Source organism: Gossypium hirsutum, chromosome A12, assembly GCF_007990345.1.
Source record: "Gossypium hirsutum isolate 1008001.06 chromosome A12, Gossypium_hirsutum_v2.1, whole genome shotgun sequence".
NCBI lineage: Eukaryota > Viridiplantae > Streptophyta > Magnoliopsida > Malvales > Malvaceae > Gossypium > Gossypium hirsutum.
This window is the reverse complement of record NC_053435.1, coordinates 97,628,885-97,641,698: the sequence shown is the minus strand read 5'-3', so window position 1 is coordinate 97,641,698 and position 12,814 is coordinate 97,628,885. Positions and strand designations below refer to the sequence as shown.

General features: G+C 37.9%; 2 non-coding genes across 2 annotated transcripts; one reads left to right on the top strand and one right to left on the bottom strand.

The window, feature by feature from the left end:
• Window positions 1-481: 481 nt before the first annotated feature.
• LOC121211694 (small nucleolar RNA R71) lies at window positions 482-588 on the bottom strand. Its single transcript, XR_005906913.1, has one exon. It is a non-coding gene; the product is annotated as a small nucleolar RNA R71 (small nucleolar RNA).
• An 11,503-nt stretch (window positions 589-12,091) lies between these two features.
• Window positions 12,092-12,198, top strand: LOC121211839 (small nucleolar RNA R71). Its single transcript, XR_005907057.1, has one exon. It is a non-coding gene; the product is annotated as a small nucleolar RNA R71 (small nucleolar RNA).
• The last annotated feature ends 616 nt before the right edge of the window (window positions 12,199-12,814 follow it).

The following is a 12,814-nucleotide window of genomic DNA, read 5'->3' as shown; positions in this document are numbered from 1 at the left end:
AGAAAAAGGGCAAGAGGGCGATATTCAAACTACAACTGAGGAGATGGCTGAAAATCATAATGACCTGCTACCTTCTGTTGCTGTTGCGAACCCAGTAAATCAGGATCCTGCTCCTCGTACTATGTATGATTATGCTAAACCTAGTTTAACAGGAGCTAAATCGAGTATAGTTAGACCTACTATTGCTGAAAATAATTTTGAACTGAAACCTAACACGATTCAAATGATACAACAGTTTGTTCAGTTCGATGGTTAGTAGGACAATGATCTAAACACTAATTTGGCGAATTTTCTGGAATTCTGCGACACCTTTAAAATCAATTGCATTTCTGACGATGCCATACGCCTTCGGTTGTTTCCATTCTCATTGAGGAACAAAGCTAAAAAATGGTTGAACTCGTTACCACGAGGGTTAATCACCACTTGGGAACAAATGACTGAATAATTTTTGCTTAAATATTTTCCGCCGGCCAAAATGCCTAAATTTAGGAATGATATCTCATCTTTTGTGTAGATTGATCTAGAAACTCTTTATGATGCATGGAAGAGATACAAGGACTTATTGAGAAGGTTCCCTCACCATGGGTTACCTCTATGGCTGCAGGTTCAGACTTTTTACAACGGTGTGAACCTCTCAACAAGACAACTTATCGACCCAGCCACCGGTGAAATTTTGAACAACAAAACACCTGAAGAGGCTTATGAATTTATTGAAGAGATGTCACTGAATAACTATCAGTGGCAAGTCATGAAAACAAAGTCGACAAAAGCAGCCGGTGTTTTCAACCTCAACGCTATTACTATGCTATCTAACCAGGTAGAACTATTAAATAAAAAGATTACGGTTTGTGTGGTTCTACTCAGGTACATCCAGTGATGAGGTGCGATTCAAATGGAGGAGAAGTACATACAGAATATCAATCCTTCAACCCTAGCACTGAGGAGGAACAAGTTCAATATATGGGTAACAATAATTCTGGACCTCAAAATAACCCATACAGTAACATTTATAATACAGGTTCGAGGAACCATCCCAACTTCTCATGGGGTGGCCAAGGAATTCAAAGGCCACAACATCCTTCAGGTTTTCAAAACCACCTTCCCAGCAGGAAAAGAAGTTGAACCTTGAAGAGATGCTAACAAAATTCATCTCGGTGTCAGAAACTCGTTTTTAGAATACCAAAACAGCATTTAAAAATCAACGAGCGTTGATCCAAGGGATCGAAACTCAGATAGGTCAGCTTGCTAAATTAATTTCTGAACGACCACAAGGTAGTTTTTCTACCGAGTAATACTGAATCTAACCCGAGAGAACAGCTCAATGTGATTACCGTTCGAGATGAAGAAGGGTTAGTTGAACCTAAATTAGAATCGAGGCAATGAATTACGGTAAGTAAAGGTAAAGGTGAGGTGGACCACACTGAGCAAAAATCGGTAAGTAAATAGTACAAACCTCGTGTGTCATACCCCATTGCGATAAGGAAAGACCACACGGACGAATTTGGTAAATTCCTTAAACTATTAAAGAAATTACATATTAACTTACCGTTTATTGAAGCTCTTTCGCAGATGCCGAATGCAGTTAAAATTTTAAAGGAGCTTTTAGCAAATAAATGGAAGTTAGATGAGGCATCGCATGTAGAGTTGAACACAGTTTGTTCAGCCATTCTACAAATTAAGCTACCCAACAAATTAAAAGATCCAGAGAGTTTTATGATTCCTTTTTTAATTGGTAGTTTAAACGTTAACAATGCTTTGGCTGATTTAGGAGCTAGTATTAATGTCATGCCCTATAAAATGTTTAAACAACTAGGTCTTGGGAAACCCAAACAAGCTAGGATGAGTATTCAATTGGCAGATAAAACAATCAGATTTCCTAGGGGTATTATTGAAGATGTACTTGTTAAAATTGACAAATTTATATTCCCAATTGATTTTGTTGTTCTAGACATAGAAGAGGATAGTGACGTGTCTTTAATTTTAGGAAGACCCTTTTTAGCAACTGCTAGAACTATTATTGATGTTGGTATAGGTGAACTCACACTTCGTGTGGGTGAGGAAACAATCACTCTTCAAGCTCATAATTCGAGTGGCACATCAAATATTGAAGGTGGTTATATAAATTATGCTACTAATATGATCATGTGGTGCAACCTTCTTTGAAGGAAACACGTTCAAATAACATACATGAGCCATGTTCAAGTAGCAACAAAGGACCCATCTATGAAGAACAAAAACTTCAAATCGATGAACTAGATGAATGGCGGACATAGAAATCGAGAACACACAATAAACCAAAACCACGCCATGACGGACTCAATGTTTTATCAAATCAACTTAAGGCTGGAGACAAAGTATTATTAGATGCGACAGACCCTCATATTACCACTTCCAAACTTAATGGAGCAATCCCTTTTACGGTACTTAACATTTTTCGATACGGTACAGTCGAGGTAACTCATTCCAAATTTGGCACTTTTAAGGTAAATAGTAATCGTCTAAAAACTTATTTTGATAAAATTGATAGCAGGAATGAGGAGTGTAAACTCCTCGCACCACTATAACCACGCAATAGAGAGGTAAGTCGAGCACAACAGTGCTGATATCTTTAAATTTTAGTTTTTAACATCTAAATTATTAATTGAGTCCTTGAACATAGGTTTTTTAAATCCACACTGCCAGGCACATAGGTGTGCCTTAGGCCGTGCTCACACCACGGGCGACAACACGCCCGTGTGAAAAAAGAGCAAAATTTTCCCCAAACACAGGATTTGATACGTTGCCACGACCGTGCGACATAGCCGTGGGCAATTTTGTCAAATCAACACGGGCGTACGATATGCCCATGTCTATAAGTCGTGTTAGAAATTGAGAAATTAACACAGGCGAATGACACACCCGTGCCTACCACCCGTGGTTGATGCTGTCAAAATAACACGGGCGTGTGCATATATACACGGGTGTGGGAGAAGCGAACGAAGTAGGACGCGACCGTGCGACACGGCCGTGTGCACTAACACGCTCAAAGAACACGGCCTTGGGCTGAATTCTATACGAGCCCAAATTTGAAAACCACGAAACACACAAGCTGAAATAGGGGCACACAAGCGTGCCACACGGCCGTGTGCCCCAATATCTATATAAACCCACACTATTCATCATCCCCTTCCCCAATACCCTAACCCTAGCCGTCGCTCCCACTACAGCCGTCGCCACCTAAACTCTGACCATGACCTCAAAATCCACCCTTTCTTCTCCCTTTTCCTCCATACACATCAAAATCTTCTCTTGTACACCCTTCCCTACACATTCTTCTTCTTTTGTACTGCCTTCCCTCTCACTTCCTCCGACCGCTATGCACCACCGCACCTTCTCCGACCACCATTATTGGTTTGCTTTCTTGCATCTTTCGCTCCATTTTACTATTTTAATTTTACATATGAATGTTGACTTCCTCAATTCATTTAGAAATTCCTTATTTCATGTTCTATATGATTATATTATTAATATTACTACTATTGTTGCTTTAACATTTTTTAAGGTTCATTATGTGTCATTGCTTCAAATAGAACTTAGGAATATACTATATAGATATTAGGACCGTTTGTTTTGAATAAAATTCATATAGATATTAGGAATATACTAATGAGTGATCCATTAGTTAGCTTCTTTATTGTTCCATAGGTAGTATCACCACTTGGTTTTGACATGCTTGCATAATTTGTTCATATTATCTTACGAGCAAGTGATTATTTTAGACTATTATGATGATTGCTTGATTTGGGGATTATCTTGATGATTAAACTCGTATTTGTAGATATCATGACAAACCCAAAAGGTAAGAAAGCTGCAGTTCCTACCTCGAAGAAGCGAAAAAGAGCAGCATCCTCCTCGAGTCCTACCACTGAGATACGGCACCCATTCCTCTAATCTCCATCGGGACCTCAGGAGGAACTATTCTAGATACTACGGGCCCGACCCTTAGGTGTGGGCCGTTGCATTGATTGGACCACTCTAGAGCAGATCCAACTCGCTGATGCAATCCAGGCTCTCCTGACCACTGACCCACGGGGGCTCTTCTTCGAGATTGTCAAGCCAACATATCTCGAGCTCACATTAGAACTCTATTCGACCTTCCACCTCCAAGTCGTTATGACACAGTTCAATGATCCCAGAATAGTCCAGTTCCCTCTCGATAGTTTAGTTTGCCAGTTAAGCGTGCCCGAGTTCAATGTCGCATTAGGACTATAAACGGAGGAGTTCATGGACGACGACGACTTCGACAATCTCAATCGCCACATCCACTTTTCTCCTTCAAATTGTTGGAAGGCCTTAGTCCCTGCTTCGGCCACTTATGACCCTAGCTGCTCCAAGGCATCGGCTCTCGCCCCATCATTGAGATACTTACACGCCATCCTAGCCCACACCTAGACAGGACGGCGAGAAAGTGTCAGCGTCGTCAACACTAACGATGCCTATTTTTATGGAGTATGGTTCATGGGCATGTATTCGACCTCGCTTATTTCATCGCCCTCGCCATTCACCATCAGACAGAGCAGCATAGGAAGGGAGTCATTTCTATCGGCCTTTATGTGATTCGCCTAGCGCGGTACTTTGGTCTCCTCAACACGGCGGGGAAATTATCCTCCTTCACCCTCATCGGTCAAATGTCCACATAAGGCATCTCGAGTATACTCCATATGAGGATGATCGAACGACGACATGAATTTGATCCTTCTCAGTAGCGCCTTATCTAGTCAGCCAAACAGGAAGACCCTGAGGATATTACTGATGATGTCCCTCCACCTCACGAGGATCCACCATCTAAGCCACCACCTATTCATCACACAGTCCATGCGGCTGCTTCACTCTCTAACATCTCTGAGCGTCTTATTCGATTAGAGCAGTAATGTTTTTAGCATTTCGATCACATTGATGCAACTTTACATCAGATTTGTCAGCACCTTCATATCTAATCGCCACCCCCACCTCGCGAACCATCTGGCGATGAGGATTTTTGAAGACTTTTATTTATTATTTATTATTTTTACTTTTATCTTTATTTATTTTTTTCAATTACTTTTCATGTTATTTCTCTTTAATACTATTTTTATTTCATCTTTAGGTTTTGCAATTTATATCATGTAATTTATGTTTTCAGCCATTTCTTTACGAGTAATCATGCTACTTTATATTTCATAGAGAGTTAATGATTCTATCGCGGTTATGAAGAGCTCCAAAGCTCACTTGATCGCGTGATTTCGTGATAGGTTTTAAATATTTATAATTATTTGTTCTTGAAACTAACTATTATCGTAATGTAGGCAAGTGTACCTATCGAACAGTAGTATAGTTTTAGCAAGACCGGATTGTCGAACCCAAGGGAACTAAAAGTACTAGTAATGACTGTCTTTTTATTATCTAGCCTAAGAATAAAGTGGCTTTTGCTTTAACTAACTAATTCTCTAAACTAAGAATTCACAGAGATGGAATTGGGGAATTCCTTTTGGGAAAATCGATTGAATTAAGACAATACCTAAGGAAAAATCCACCTAGACTGTACTTGTTATTCTGGCTCTGAATCGGACGATTTATTCATTTAACTTGTTCCGTAGAGATCCCTAAGTTATGTTATTATCCCTATTCAAGACTAATAACGTCTAATCCCTAGATTGAATAATTGAGACCTTTCTCTAATTAACACCCTAGGGTTGCATTAACTCGATCTATGGATCCCCTTATTAGGTTTCACCCTAATCCGGCAAAATCTTATCACCCTACATCTAGGCGTGCAATTAACTCCGCTTAATTATGACAAATGTACTCTTAGACAGGGTCTATTCCTCCTCTGAATAAGAGCTTATCTTGAATCAGTATCATGGGATATCAAAACAAGAATTAAGAACACATAATTAAGAACAAGTTAAATATTTATCATACAATTCAAAAAATAATAACAAGATTCGTCTTAGGTTTCATTCCCCCTAGGTATTTAGGGGTTTTAGTTCATAACTAAATAAGAAAACATCTCAGAATAATAAAGAATACAAAACATAAAGAAAACTCAAAACTCCTAAAGGGGAAATTAATGAGAGATCTTCTTTCTTTATGGTGAATCTAACTTCTGAGATGGATCAATCTGCTTCCTTGGAGTAATTCCTTACTCCCTATTCTATGCCTCCCTTTTCTTCCTCCTCTAGGGTGTATTTATAGGCTTTGGAATTCTTAAAAGCCCTCAAAATTAGCCTTTTCTGAATTGGACTCAACTTGGGCTCGGTAAGGACACGCCCGTGTAACACGCTCGCGTGTGATTACTTCAAGCTGTGCTCGAGCCTGCCAAATTGACACAGCCTTGTGGTCTGCCCGTGTGAGGAGGTCCAGGCCGTGTTGATTTCGTACTTTGGTCTATTTTCTCCAGTTTTGGCCCGTTTCTCGTTCCTTTCGCTCTCCTATGCTCTCCTAAGTATAAAACAAGAAATTAAAGCATTAGGAGAATTGAATTCACCAATTCTAATAGGAAATCATCCATAAAATGCATTAAATAAGGGGTAAAAATATGTATAAATTACGGTTTATCAAATACCCCCACCCTTAAGCATTTGCTTGTCCTCAAGCAAAATTATCAACTCATTATCAAAATAAATTCTTATCAACTTATAATTTCTATCGATAATATCTCAAAATAACTCATAGGTAATCATACATTGAGAATTCAACTAAAAGAACATAAAAGTTTCAAACATTCCAAGTTGAGCATTTTCTCCTGAAAACATAGGTGTCTCTCCTCATTTAAGTAATTACCTTTGATTTAGAATATCACAGAGTTTCACATCCTTACTAAAGATTCACTCAAATCACTCAAGGTGTTTTAAGGATAATAAATGAAGCACTTAATAGTCAATAATGAAAAGTCATTACCATAGGCTTGCATGAAAATCAAATCTCCACCACTGATAAATTGAGATGAAACATCAATCAAAAGGTCTTTAAAGGGTTGTAATGAAGCTTGCTTAGGGGGTGTGGTCACAAGCTGAAAGAAAGGGTTAGAATCGAGATTGAGTTGAAAAATTACTTAACTAGAAAAATAGCTAGTGATCAATTGCGTACATCAGAGCTTTTCTCAAAATATGGAATGACTTCTTTAGCTCAGAAGATTACTACTATTAAGATGTATACATTTTTTTAAGAACAAGTTAAATACAAAGTAGAATAAAACTTAGCTAAGCAACTATTTCAATTCCAATCTCGACAAAAAATGGGGATCAAATTAATTTAGGGGATTTCAACAATAATGGGTTAAGGGTTAATATTAAGGGTAATACAAGAAATGGGTTGTTAGGCTCAAGGGGGTTTACTAGGGGTTAATCGTGGAGGTAGGCTTTTCATGGCATGAGTGGGTTAATCCTATGTGCCTTTCTCATTTTGACATATCAAATCAAATGGTGTGGTCTTGACATGCATAATCAAGCAAGTTCTAGAATAACAGTTCAATACTGACGCACTCAAAGCAATAATAAAAGTGAGCATGAAAGAATTAATAGATGCTCTAAAGGCTTAAGAATCTCACAAAAATTATGGCTTTTTGATGTTTAAAACTTGTGAATTCTATCTCAAAGTAATACCTAAATTTTAGGGAAACAACCTAAGATTTTAAATTCTTAAAAATCAACTTATCATGCTTGATTCTCTAATGTCCTAAAGTTTAAACAATCAATGCATAAATGCCTATGTTTTAATTCAAGATATATCAATCAAAATCATAAAACAATCAAAATTTATCCTAAATATGATATGAGAGCTTTTCAAGAGAACAAGGCAGTCATTCAGGGATTTTTCTATTAATGAAATAAATACCCCCACACTTAAGATGTACATTGCCCTCAATGTACAAAGATAGATATAAGAATATAAAAATAAGATAGGAGAGAAGTGAAACTTCCTGAGTTAAAAATGGATGAAATTCCTGGATTAGCGAGAGTGAGTTGTTGGAAATAAAGCTGGAGGACAAACATGATTCTGAAGAATAGAAGGAGAATTGGGGGAATAATTTGGTAGTAATCATAAATATAAGCCGTGTTTAAAACAAAAAATCTTCAAAAATTAATGAAAGAAAAATAAAAGAAGATAGATAATCTAATTTTTCAAGTGGCACGGCCAGTTCACACGCCCGTGTGGATCGTATCCAGCTCGTGTTTACCGCGAAGTGAGATATCGTCACACGACCTTCAGGCACACCCGTGTGTCTAGGCCGTGTGGCTATATGATCGTGTTACATAACTGTGTGTGATGTGATTCGCTTCTCCGACGATCGTGTAGCTCTGCACACGCCCGTGTTATTTTGATAGTGTTGTCCACAGGTGCTAGACACGGGCGTGTCGATACCCCAAATGAACTGGGGAATGATCCCATGTAATCGATACCCCAAACGTCAAATCTTTCGCATGAAAGCATATAGTTAAAGAGGCATTTCATCACATTTAGATATGTTACCTGTCCGTTGGCATTTGTCACATGAAGTAACATACTTGTTAGCATCTTTGAATAATGAAGGCCAGTAAAAACCTGATTCAAGTATTTTATGTGCGGTCTTAGTTCCACTATAGTGTCCTCCAGTTGGCCTTGAGTGGCAATGTTCCAGTATTTTTGATGTTTCTGATCTTGTAATGCATCTTCTAATGACTTGATCTGCACATCTGCGAAAAAGAAAGGGGCCGTCCCAAAAGTAGCTTTTTACATCATTAAAGAATCGCTTCTTTTGCTAGTGTATTAACCCTTTTGGGATAATGTTAGCGGTTAAAAAATTTGCGATGTTTGCAAACCAAGGTACTTCAGAGTCAGATATAGTGAAAAATTGTTCTTCAGGAAACGAATCATTTATTTCAATTTCATCTAGTTCTTTGGTATTGGAGTTCTCAAGCCTGGACAGATGATCAGTCGCGAGATTTTCATCTCCTTTCTTATCCTGAATTTCCAAGTCAAATTCCTACAATTGGAGAATCCATCGAATGAGTCTAGGTTTTGCTTCAGTTTTAGTTAAAAGATAGTGAAGGGCGAAATGGTAAGTGTAAACAACAACTTTAGACAATATGAGATATGATCGAAATTTTTCAAATACGAAAACCACAGCTAGTAATTTTTTTCCGTAGTAGTATAATTCTCTTGTGCAGCTGTCAAAGTTTTGCTAGCATAATAGATAGGTTGAAAATGCTTGTCTCTTCGCTGTCCTAATACTGCACCTACTGCAAAATTACTCGCATCACACATTAATTCAAATGGTAAGTTCCAATCAGGTGCAATTATGATTGGAGCATTAATTAATTTATCCTTTAAAGTATTAAATGCTTCTAAACATTCCTGATTAAAATTAAAAGGTATATCTTTTTCTAGCAATTTAGTCAAAGGCTTAGCTATTTTAGAAAAATCCTTAATAAATCTTCTATAAAAATCAACATGTCCTAAAAAGCTTCTAATAGCCTTAACTGAACTAGGAGGGGGTAATTTTTCGATTGTTTCTATTTTAGATTTGTCCACTTCAATCCCTTTACTGGAAATTTTATGCCCTAATACAATACCTTCTTAAACCATGAAGTGACATTTCTCCCAGTTAAGGACAAGGTTCGTTTCCTCACATCTTATTAAAACTCGTTTTAAATTTTTAAGGCAGAGATGGAAAGAGTTACCGAATACTGAGAAATCATCCATAAATACTTCCATGATATCTTCCACGAGTTCGTCAAAGATTGCCATCATACAGCGCTGAAAAGTGGTAGGAGCATTACATAATCCAAAAGGCATTCTACGATAAGCAAACATACCATATGGGTATGTGAATGTCATTTTTTCTTGATCTTTAGGAGCTATTGGGATCTGGAAGTAACCGGAGAGTCCGTCTAGAAAGCAGTAGTACATATGCCCGGATAATCTTTCCAACATTTGGTCAATGAATGGCAAGGGGAAGTGATCTTTTCTTGTGGCATCATTCAGTTTCCTGTAGTCAATGCAAACTCTCCATCCTGTGACTGTCCTTGTTGGGATTAATTCATTCTTCTTGTTGGTCAGAACTGTCATGCCTCCTTTCATAGGGACAACCTGCACTGGACTTACCCAAGAATTGTTAGAAATAGGATAAATAATTCCAGCATCTAGAAGTTTAATTACCTCGGCTTTAACAACTTCCTTCATGTTGGGGTTCAGTCGTCTTTGAGCTTACACACACGGTTTGTATTCATCTTCCATCAAAATTTTGTGGGTACAAAAAGAAGGGCTGATTCCTTTAATGTTAGAAATTTTCCAAGCTATGGCCTTTTTATGTTCTTTTAATACTTGGATTAATTCCTCTTTCTCCTTGGGTTGCAAGTTAGAAGCAATAATAACTGGTAATGTAGAATTATTTCAAAGGAATGCGTATTCCAAACGGTTTGGTAATTGTTTAAGTTCCAGTTTGGGAGGCCCCTTAATAGAGGGTTTTTGCTTAAGTTCATCGTTTATCTTAATACCCTCATATTCTACTTGTCTTGAAGAATTCTCATTAGGTTCATCATCTGTCTCCTCTTCTTGAGCTGGATACAGTTTCGTCGTCTCTTTCTGTACAATTTCCTGAAAAGAGTATTGAGTAGTATGAATCATCCTGTTCCCTAGAGAACCTCATATCATCATAAATTTTAAAGATAATCTCCTCGTCACCTACCCTAAGTACCAATTTACTGTCACCCACATCAATTACAGCCCTAGCAGTGGCTAAAAATGGGCACCCTAAAATTAATGGTACTTCTACATCTTCATCCATGTCAAGCACAACAAAGTCAACAAGAAATATGAATTTATCTACTTTCACAAGTACGTCTTCTATAATGCCCCTAGGATATTTAACAAATCTATCGGCTAATTGAATACTCACCTTAGTAGGTTTAGGTTCCCCAAGACCAAGTTGTTTGAACAATTTATATGGCATCAAACTAATGCTAGCGCCTAAATCAACTAGTGCTTTCTCAACATTCAGACTACCAAACTTCCTGGATCTTTCAGTTTGGCTGGAAACTTATTTTGGAGTATGGCTAAGCACTCCTCGTTGAGTTCTACTGTAGATAAGTCCTCGAACTTCCTTTTATTTGTTGGAAGCTCCTTCAAAAATTTTGCGTATGTAGGCATCTGTGATATGGCTTCAACAAAAGGTAAGTTGATATGTAATTGCTTAAAAGGTTCAAGAAACTTACTGAATTGTGCATCAATGCAATCTTTTTCAATTTTGTTGGGTATGGAACTGGTGGTTTATATTCCTTTGGCACTGGTTTGTCATTATTTCCGGGTTTTTCTTCCCCTCTTTCGCTTACCACGGCTTCTTGTGTTAGCTTCTTTTCAGATTCCGCTAACGCTTTCCCACTCCTTAGTGTAACTGCTTTTACATGCTCTTTTGATTTGGTGTTACTAAGTAAACTTCCTAGTGGTCTTTTCGAAATCAGTTTGGACAGCTGGCCTATATGAGTTTCGAGCCCTTGAATCGACGCTTGTTGAGTTTAAAGTGTTGCCTCAGTGTTCTGAAAACTGGTTTCTGACACCGATATAAACTTTGAGAGCATCTCTTCAAGGTTCGGCTTCTTTTCCTGTTGATAGGGTGGTTGTTGGTAGCCTGGAGGTGGTTGTGGTCTTTGATTTCCTTGACTACCTCACGAGAAATTGCGGTGGTTCCTCCAACCTGCATTGTAAGTGTTACTATATGGATTGTTTTGAGGCCATAAGGTTGTTGTGGCCATAAGGTTGGTATTCCGAATGGCTTGTTCCACCTTCACTTGCTTCGCACTGCATTACTGGGTGAACCTGTGAAGAACTAAGAAAACCATCAATCTTTTTATTTAGAAGTTCTACCTGGTTTGATAGCATAGTAATCAAATCGACATTATAAATAAGTGCTATTTTAATTAGTTTTATCCTCATGACTTGCCACTGATAGTTATTCACTGACATCTCCTTTATAAACTCATAAGCATCTTCAGGTGTTTTATTATTAATGGTTCCACCAGCAGTTGCATCAACCATTTGCCGAGTCGAAAGATTCAGGCCATTATGGAACGTTTGAACCTGAAGCCAAAGCGGTAACCCATGGTGAGGGCACCTTCTCAGTAAGTCCTTGTATCTCTACCATGCATCGTAAAGGGTTTCTAAGTCCATCTGTACAAATGAAGAGATATCATTACGTAATTTGGCCGTTTTAGTCGGCGGGAAATATTTTAATAGAAATTTTTCGGTCATTTGTTCCCAAGTAGTGATTGACCCTCGTGGTAATGAGTTCAACCACTTTTTAGCTTTGTTTCTCAACAAAAAAGGGAATAACTGAAGACGAATTGCATCACCAGAAACACCATTAATTTTAAATGTATCGCATAGTTCTAAGAAGTTGGCTAAATGAGTATTGGGATCCTCATCCTGCAAACTATCAAACTGAACAAATTGCTGTATCATTTAAATAGTGTTAGGTTTTAGTTCAAAAGTATTTGCAGCTACAGCTGGTCTAACTATGCTCGATTCAGTTCCTGTTAAAGAAGGTTTAGCATAATCATACATAGTGCGTGGAGCAAGATTTTTATTAACCGCAATTGCAAGAGATAGTTGATTGTCTTGGTTTTCAGGCATCTCTGTGTATCTTAAGCTTCGCCTTATTTCTCTTTGGTTTCTGCGAACTGTGCGATCGATTTCTTCTTCAAAAAGTAGTGTTCCTGACGGGTTTCTTCTAGTCATAAACTATAAAAACCTTCCAAGAGAAGGAATGAATAAGTAATAAAATTAAATCAAATTGGAAGAAAAATAAATGGCTAAAGTA